The 9,926-nt window shown below is 40.4% G+C and overlaps 1 pseudogene; it reads right to left on the bottom strand.

Moving 5' to 3' along the window:
- Positions 1 to 9,122, bottom strand: part of LOC119571894 — a 10,326-nt pseudogene extending 1,204 nt beyond the window's left edge.
- Between the last annotated feature and the right edge of the window lie 804 nt (positions 9,123 to 9,926).

Raw genomic sequence — 9,926 nt, 5'->3', positions numbered from 1 at the left:
AAACAGATTTATATGATGGGTTTAATGTTCTTGTATTTGAAACACTGTGCTATCACCCCAAAATCATTGTGTGAATGGGAAAATTAATCGGCGCGAACAATGCAAAATTCACACGGGGGAAAATTACTTTTTGATTTGTTTTTTTTTTTTTTTTTTTTTATTTCCGCTTAAAGCTATCCCATCAAATTCTATATCGAGGGGCGGAAAATGACATCAGATTTTTTGGTAAGATTGAATCAAATATATTTAAGTGATTCAAATTGCAAATCATGCTCTAAATCATATTTATCCCTTTATTTTTGCAAATCAAAGGGAGAAAGAGAGTGGGTAATAAATACAAGTAGAGGTTTGAGGAGTGTAGTAAAATAATATTGGTATATATTTGCATATTTCATTTTTGATATCAAAATTGTTTCCCATAATTGATTGTGATTAATAATCTCCTTTAACATAAGTAAAATAAAAATCAGATTTATTATAACTTGGATTTTATTTCAGATTTTGTTGATTTGTCTGATGTATCTTTGTGTGTGTTGGGTGTGTGTGTGTGCGTGTGCTCGTGTTTTTGTTTTTTTGTGTTGTCATTTGCTTGTGACGTGTGTGTTGTCGGCTTTGTCGTGTGTGTGTTTGTGAGTGTGTGTGTGCCTTCGGTTGTCTTTGTCGTGTTGCCCTGCCCCGTGTGGTTTTTCCCCTGTGTGTCGTGCTTTGTCTTCTTTAGTAATTGTTGTCTGTGTGTTGTCTTGGTACTGTTGTGTGGTGTCGGTAGTGTGTGTGGTGTATTTACTATCCTGTGTGTTGTGTGTGCGTGTGTTAGTGGGTGTATGTTCGTGTGGTTCTGTCTTGTTGTCGTTTGTCTGTATGTGTATGTGTTTTTATATATAGTATATATAATATATATATAATATCTTATATATATATATTATATATATATATATATATATGTGTTTGAGTGTGTGTGTTTGTGTGTTGTGTGTTTACTTGTGTCTGTGTCGTGTTCTTGTCTGTGTGTGTGTGTGTTTTTTGTTGTTGTTGTGGTGTTATCGTGTTGTGTGTGTTTGTGTGTTTGTTATTTTGGTTGTTTGTTGTTGCTTGTTTGTGTGTGTATTACATGTGTATGTATATATATATAGTATATATTATATATATATATATATAATATATATATATATATTATATATATATTATATAATATATATACATATATATATATATATATACAATATTAGTTGTGCGCTGTGTGTGTTGTTGTGTTGTGTGTGGGTGTGTGTGTGTGTAGTTGTGTTTTGTGTTGTGTGTGGTGTGTGTTGTGGTGTGTGTGTGTGTGTGTGTTGTGTGCATGTGTATGTGGTATTTGTTATGTGTGTGCTGCCATGTGCCATGTGTATGTGTATGTGCATGTGATGTGTATTGTATATATGATGTGTATATGTATGTTGTGTGTTATGTGTGTGTATGTCGTAGTATGTGTATATATGTATGTGTTGTAGGTATGTATATGTGTGTTGTGTTGTTTGTTGGTGTGTGTGTGTGGTGTGTTGTGTGGCTGTGTGTTGTGGTGTGTGTGTGTGTGCTTTGTTATGTCGTGTGTGTGTTGTGTGTTCTGTGGTGTAGTCCTGTATTAGTATACTGCAAGTGTCTGCTTATTTTGGCGTGTATCTGTCGGCACGCGATCGTTTAGCGTTCGTGTATTTTCCCCTCATCCCCGGACCCAGGACTACTGTGCAGAGCACAGTTTGCACTTACTTAACGCACATAGGCTCCGGGATTGTAGGAAAATTTGATCCTGCAGCCAACCACGACCAGAGGTTGCTCACTCTTCGCACCACGCCGAGTTTCCAGGGGTTCCCTCCAGCTTCAGGGTACCAGGCTCTTCTCCACAGGCTTGAGGGCGACGGTTGTTTCAGTTCCTCAGATGTCGTGTTTGTGAGGTCTCGAGTGAGGGCTGGAGGATCTTGAGCGAGCGCGGGCCCGGGGTGGATTGGTTGGTGATAAAGTTGTTCTGGAGAAGCAAAGAGCTCCAGGCTGATGCGTGCCTGGAAAGGTGGACTCCTCGAGTGCTGTCCGCATGTTCCCCGATGCGTCCAGCACCTAAGGGCCGCCGTCAGAGGAGGAGGACGCGTAATCATGTACGATATTTGCCCGTTATCATTCAGTGATAAGATATATGTAATGTACACATGTATATATGTATATATTTTCTCGTTTTTTTCAATTGTTGTAACAGGACTGTTAAATAAATCCATTCGGCATAAGCATTTGGGAAATATAATCAACCATTGAAATGAAATTTACTTTCGCCCTTACATAGCCAAACAAGACCGAAGCAAAAATATCACAACTAAAAATGGCGTATAACATTCCCAAAAGGAGAAAAATATGGCAACAAAATTGGACATTTCAAAGACCAGTCCAATCAGTTTCCGTCCTTTCTTTTACCAAAAGGGAGTCATTCCAAGTAAGGAAATAAGCAAATATCCCAATTCAACGACATACAATAGGGCGGCGTTCGATAAACAAGCTAACAAAACAACCTAAGGGTTCTTGTGGTGCAGCTTGGTGATCTAGTGTGCAAGCAACAGCTAAGGCAAATGTTACGATCCTGGTTGACGAACATAAAGAACAAGCTGGTGTGAGATACAGACCCTTTAATTATTACAGTGCCAAGGCCCATTCTAAGGCCAACACGAGAGGTCGAACTGACTAAAGCTATCATATCGGGTCTTCTTAAGTATATATCAGTAGAACTAATGCTTGTAATGCTGACAAATGAGGAAATTCAGGAGGGAAAGAAGAAAAAAAAAAAAAAAAAAGAAAAGAAAAAAAGGTTTTGCACAGGACAGGCAGCAGCACAATTGTTTTTGCATTTTGCACATGCATTGTTTTTTGCACAGAATACTCGTCCCCCCGAAAAAAAAAAAACAAAAGAAAAAAAAAAAAATGGGGGGGGATGGAGGGGGTGGGGGGAGGAAAGGAGGGGGAGAGGAAGGAGGAGGAAAGGGGGGAGGAGGAAAGGAGGAAAGGGAGGAGAGAAAACAAAATAGGGGGGGGGAAAAAGATGGGGGGAGGGGAAGGAGGGAAAAAAAAAAAAAAAAAAAAAAAAAAAAAAAAAAAAAAAAAAAAAAAAAAAAATGGGGGGGGGAGGGTGGGGGGCCGGGAGGAAAAATACAAAGAAAAACACCAAAAGAAGGAAAAAGGCAAAAAACGGGGGGAGGGAGAAAGAAGGAAAAAACGGAAAAAAGGGGAACGAAGGAAAAGGAAAAAAAAAACAGAAACCGGAGGCAAAACAATTTTTTTTTGGAGGGACGGAGCGAAACAACAAGGGGAAAAACGAGGAGGGGAATACGGAACGGAAAAACACAGGGGGAGGGGAAAAAAAAAAATAAATAAACAAAATAGACGCTTGACCCATATCTCCCAAAACATAACAAGTGGATATGATGATTTTTTTTTTTTTTTGTTGATAAACTGTGATGGCATGAGAAAGGAAAAAAAAATAAAAATAAGGGAGGAAAAAGAAGAATAAGAATAAAAAAAAAAAAGAAAAAAGAAAAAAAATGAAAAAACGGAAAAAAAAAAAGAGAAAGAAAAGAAAGGGGAAAATGCAAAAAAAAATAATAAAAACAAATGCTTTTTGCAATAGTTATTTCTTTGTTTGGGTTTCAAACTCTTACCAAAGACGTCCAGCAAAGATTAGAATTGATTAAATAAAATGGAGATTGAAGCAAAGATTTAGATAGTGGTTCACGGCACTCCTTAAAGTACCTCGTAAATCTTTTCTCCACACCATTTTCTTTTCGCCTTCTTCCACCCCCCCCCCCCCACCCTCTTTTCAAAAACGTAGAAGCAAAAACCAAGGAAGAAGGCAGTCAAAAAGAAGACCAAGGCCAGTTGGACCCATACGAGAACAAATTCTTGGTCAAGAATCAACTTTAAGGAGATTCGACCCCCCCCCACGAGTGCCAAAAAGCAGCTTGAGGGACCTGAGGACCGTTTGATGGCTCTCTTCCGTTGATGGCTTAACATAAAATATTTTTAATTTGGTTCTAACAATCCCTGGTTAGGGACTACCCAGTCGATTGTGTTGGTCCTGTTGTTGTTGGAGGTTTACTGTAAATTAGAAGAAGCGGCCTCTCTCTGTAAGCGGGCCCGGGCCTCTTCTCTTGTCCCCCCTGTTCCTCTTCGAGAAGCGGCCCTGGTCTTCTTTTTTCCCCTTGTTCTTGTGAAATAATCCTTTGTTTTGTGTGTGTTGTCTTCGGCCCCTTCTTTGGCCTCAGAAAGCGCGAGCGGCCCTCCTCTTTTGTTTGTTTTGTTCTTCCTTTGTTGGACTTGTACCCTGTCTTTTTCTTGTGTTTTTGAGACAAGCGCCCGGCCTTCTGCCTCTTCTTTGTGTCCTTTGTGTTGTGTTTTTGGCCGGCCCTTCTTGCTTTTCTTCCCCTTTTCCTTGTTTTGTGCTCGGGGGGGGCCTTCTTTTTGTGTGTGAAGGCATCCTTTTTATTGGAAAGAGTGACCCTCCTGGTCCCGTCGTTCAGAGGGATTGCCCGCCGACGATTCCGTCGTTCAGGTTTGTCCGTTTTCTCGCGTCCGTTCAGAGATAAGATTTTCGAGTGCCCGTCCGCGTTTTCCCGGTTGCGCGTTTCCCTTCAGGTTGCCGTCGCCCCCCCGTTCAGAGATTGCCCGGGTTTGTGTTTTGGCAGGGCAGGAAACCAACCTCCATTGGCAAACTAGTAATATTTATTGCCTTCCATTACAGAATGTTAAACCTATTAATAACTTACCCTCACGTGGTTACTTTTTTTTTTTTTAAAAATGAAAGTCTCCTCTCTTTATCTATATACTTGTTTTGTTCGTCATATATACTCCCTCTACCTAACCTAACCGTAAGATCTTTTTTGTGGAAAAAAAAAAAAAAAAATCCAGGAATTGTTAATTTTTTAAGGGAAAAATTCCTTTTTCGTACATCACATACTTTTATTCGTAATCTGCCAGATTCATATTCATTCTACTGCTACTTCTGCACTCATTGCTACTACTACTTCTACTTACAGTAGTGTTGAGACTATCGTTTTTTATCATTATCCTTTTCCTCATTATATTATTTACTATTTAATTAATAATAAGCAATAGTTTTATCATAAATTAATTATTACTGTGTGTATTATCATCACCATTATCATTATCAGTAGTAATATTATCACAAACATTTCTTGTTCTTGATCATGTTTCATAAGAACTAAAATTATCACATCATCCAACTCTAGAGTCTTCTGTAAATGGAAAACTGGCTGAAGTTTCCTCAGAAGTAATAACAGAAACAGATTAGAGTAGTTAGAGTTGTCATATCCCTCCTTCTGCCACAATCTGGAAAACACCCCTCTTCCTCCTTTTGTCTTCCCCCCTTCTCCCCTTACCTCTTCCCTCTTCTTACCAATACATTTTAAATTTTAAATTGCTTCTATTTACTTTTCATTTATATATTTTCCGCTGTTTTGTTTTTCTGTTTTTTTTTATTATGTTTTTTTCTACACTCTACCAGGAGAGGAGAATTATTATTCTATATCCAGTCTTGTTAACAAAACTCCTTCTTAGTAGCTGTGAACACCCCAAAACAGTTACCATCGGCATGCTTCCAATCTAGCTCTATTATGTGTGAAAAAAAATTTGAAAAACCATTTTCTTCATTTGCCACTCTCAGAACAGTTGTCTCCATTTCTGTTCCTAGGTCTCCAGGTGATGGAAGAGACCAAAGAGACAGAGAGGAGAAGAGGAACATAAACGAGAGACATTACATACACAAAGCAGACATAACAAATTAATGTAAGGGAAAAAGAAAAGAAACGTAATGTGGTAAATGCTAAACAAATTATTCAGTGCTAAAAAAAAAAACTAAACCACAGACCCAGAATACTTGCCTTCAACCATATGGTGAGCTCAGAAGGAAGCTGATCCAACTTCTTGTGAGACTATTTCCTTTGGTTTGAGGTGAGGTGCTGAGAGACTCTTCAAGTCCCCCCTGGAGCCTCTGCGGGGCCGCGGCGGGCAGTTAGGATTTCCAAGTGGTGAAGCCCAACAAAGTTGAGATTGAGATGAGTAAAAAGTTGCGTGAGGTTTCTTGAAGCATCCGGAGAGATTCTTTGCTATATTGCGGCTTTGTCCGAGGTTGATGGGGGAACGCAGTGGAAGGTGGTTGTCAGAAGTAGGTCAGGCTCGTAACAGAGTTATGAGGGGGGGTTGGTTATAGTCTCGAGGCCTTAGTTCCTCTAGGGCCGGCGGAGCGGAGAGGAAGACGGAGTCCTCCTGGCCACCAGGATTTGTAACTCGCTTCATCGGATTGGCCAGACAGTTACAGTGTCATGAGAACGAAGCCAGCCATCCAAGAACATTGGCATTTGGAATCTGGCTGAAAATATTGTCTGCTAGGTAAGCCTTGTGATGCTCAAATAGCGAACACACCAGGTTGTAAATATGAGAGTGATGCCTGATAGATCTAAGTCCTTTAGGTTTTTAAGGTGGAGGAAAACAGTATTATCCATGTCTCAAATTTGTTTTAGACAGGTTAAAGTTCCCTTAGGCCAGTTAAATCATAAAGATCCAGCAGACGAAGAGAGTGGATTTCCATTCAGGTTAAAAGCTTCTTAGTTTCCTATTAACCTTCAAGCGAAAAGTCATGACCTGGTTTGTTAAGTTATTGTAGAAAGGTTACCTCCTTAAATTCTACGCATTTTCTGGAAATAGTGCTGCTGTCCAAAAAACATGAACGTGTCTCGCCAGATTGAGGCTGTCCTCAGTCAGAAGCTAGCTTCAGCCAACAAATGAGCCGGAAGGTTCTCAACTACAGCCACTTAGATCTAAAGTGTCTAGTAGATTAGGCAGATCGTTACAAGGAGTTCCTCAGCCACTGTATCAAAATGATTTATCGGCCCGATTTAGGTTCCTGATACTCGGTGTTCAAAATAGAGTTTATGCAGACTGACAAGCATGTTTTCTTCAGGTTAAGTCCCTCTAAGAACCTGGAGATCTGCAAAGGCGTCAGGATCAATCTCGTTAATCATTGACCCTTGCAGATTGAGTGTCCTGGAGAGGTATCGAACCCCTCAAACATGTAACGCCTTATCACGAAGATATGGTTGTTGGGAGAGGGCAGAGTGGCAAGTTTGGCAATTTTATGGAAGGTCTGTGGTTCGATGTCCATGATCTCATTATCGTTCATGTTAAGTCTTTCGAGCATTGTCAGCCCCTCAAAGAGCAAAGCGCTGACGTTGCTGTAGTTCATGGTAGACAACGAAAGCTGCTTGAGTTCTTCATGGTCTCAAAGATTGTCTTCGATTAGCCTAATTTGATTGTTTTCGAGGGTTAAAAGCTCCTGTACTGATGAGAGGTCACTTAACAGCCTTTTGTAATGTTAGTAACCATATTATCATTATCCAAAAAATCTCGAGGGTTATTTTGAAAACTACTAAATGAATCAGAATGTTTATAGTAATTAATATCAATTATACAGATAATTTCAAGGTTATCAAATTGCTGGGGGTTAACGGCTCTAAGAGGAATCAGGAAGAGTTCAGTCAATTTATTCCTTCTAAATTCAAAGTGTGACTTGGAAGATTGAAAAGATCTTTTTTGTAACATTTTTGAAAATGCCTTCTTTTTAATATACTTATTCTGTTTGTGCTCGCAGGTTGTAAACTCAAGAAGGTTGGCAGTGTAAAAAGGACTCCAAGTGCTATTCTAGTACGTCTTTGTTCTCGGCAGGCGCGAAAATGCGCAAGCTCCCGAAGCTCAGCACAGCAAGGTGCTCGAAGTTTGTGCCCTGTTCAGGCTGTGTGAAGCCTAGTGTTGTCCAGACTTAATGAACGTAAGCTTCGTGTCGTGGTGAACAAACCAGCAGGAATTGTACCAAATTATTTTGAACTGAGCTGGGGAGGTCAAAAAATAATGAGGCTCCAATATAGCGAATAGGGCTTCCACTTTCATATGGAAAATGTGGGAATTTTGTGTTCTGAAGATTTATAACACCGTGATCTTTGTGGAATTTGGTTGAAAAGTGTCCATTTTTGATTTCTTTCAGAATATTATGCTGTTGAGGAATATTTCCTGGATTTCCGGGCGGGTTCCCTGAACAATCCCATTGCTGATGGAGAGTGGAATGGTTGTCGCCAAGATCAATTACTCTGAATGTAGATGGTGTAACGTGAAGGGTCTGGACTCCACATTATGTGATATCAATGTGGATCAGATAAAGCGTCTGTTGTAGGGCATCGTTTGTTCTGAAACGAAGGCATCTCCTATGTACAATACCGAGATCTCGTTCATGTACATGGGAAAGTGAGAGAAGAACGGGCATAGTGCCTAAGTGGACTTGTCAACTGTGTGAAGTGGTTTGTGCTGAGATCAAGTACTTCAAGGCTGGGAGCCGTGGAGTATCCATGTTTATTACAATCGGATATCGATTCAGGTTGCTTTTAAAGTTATGCGCTTACCCAGTCGTCTTAGTAGTGCTGGAATCGGTAGTTGTTTAAGTTTGTTGTTCATAAGATTTAACTCTTCCAGAGTTCATGGAGTCCATCGAATGCATACTCTGATATCAGCTTAGCCATTTCCTTTGAGTTAAGACTTACTAACTTCAACTTAAAAAAACTAAAACTTTGAAGTTCTGTTATGTTGTTGGCCTCAGGTCCAGTGCCCTCAATCTTTGTGAGCGTCTGCAGAGCTGCCTGGGGCACAGCCGTGAGTTGACTGTGCATGATTGTAAGGCTTTCCAAAGTATTTTCCAGACCCTGAAAACTGCCGTCTGAGATCGTCTGCAGACCGGAGTGGGATATTTGCAGGCTGGAAACGCCAGCGCTGGATGTAAAAGTCCTGGTGGAAGTGTTGTCACATTCACGTCTAAGTCATATATACTGAGAGATTTAAATGCTCGTTGAAACAAGACCGAGGACTCTGGACACTTTATTCAGAGATACCATAGGACACTCGAGGAAAACCCCATCACGAAATGGTAACACGGACACCACGGATTGTCCTCCCAACTAGGACACGCTGTCTCGACACCTCCTGGGCTCTGGTCAAGCTGCTGCCCCCGCCGTCCACGCCGCCAGGAGGGTTGTGAAGTACAGCCAATCCATGCTTAGGATCAGCTGCCAATCATACTGTATCTGAAATCAGAGAAAAGGCAGACTTAATCGGGTTTCTTTAATTCACTAACATTAAAACTGGTAAAGCTTAGCTATAATCAAATGAAATATATTACTATTATTTTCCGCGTGTGCTTGTGTGTGTGTGTGTGTGTGTGTGTGTGTGTGTGTGTGGTGTGTGTGTGTGTGTGTGTGTTGTGTGTGTGTGTGTGTGTGTGTGTGTGTGTGTGTTGTATGTTTGTGTGCTGTCACTCTGTCGTGATCTGTGTCTATGTCAATGTTCATGTCTGTGTTTATATATATATATATATATATATATATATATATAATATATATATATATAATATATATATATATATATATTATATATTATATATGCATATATATATATGCACATATATATATGCATGCGTGTATACATGCAAGTACTTATATCCAATATCCAAGCCGACTGATATTACACCGGTCTGTAACTCGACACCGGAAAGCCTCAGCGTTATCGAGAAGAGGAAAAAAGACGATAATGACATGCGAGTTCCGTCACACTCAACGAACCGGGAGTTCAACATTCGCCTTCCCTCGGTGGGGTCCTGCCTCGTCTTTCCTCTACATCCTCCTCCGCGTTCCCTCCTCCTTCCTAACCCTTCCCCTCCCTTTCTCCTCCTTTTCGTCCCTTCCTCCTCCCCTACCTCTTCTTCCTCCCCTCCTTACCTCTTTCCCCTCCTTACCTGAACGATACCTTAGTCGCTTTGTGCTAACTAGTACCGCGAAGATGAAAGTTTTGGAGAATGGCGC

The sequence above is a fragment of the Penaeus monodon genome, unplaced genomic scaffold (assembly GCF_015228065.2).
Source record: "Penaeus monodon isolate SGIC_2016 unplaced genomic scaffold, NSTDA_Pmon_1 PmonScaffold_8580, whole genome shotgun sequence".
NCBI classification, from domain to species: Eukaryota; Metazoa; Arthropoda; class Malacostraca; order Decapoda; family Penaeidae; genus Penaeus; species Penaeus monodon.
This window is presented reverse-complemented; position numbering and strand designations above follow the sequence as displayed.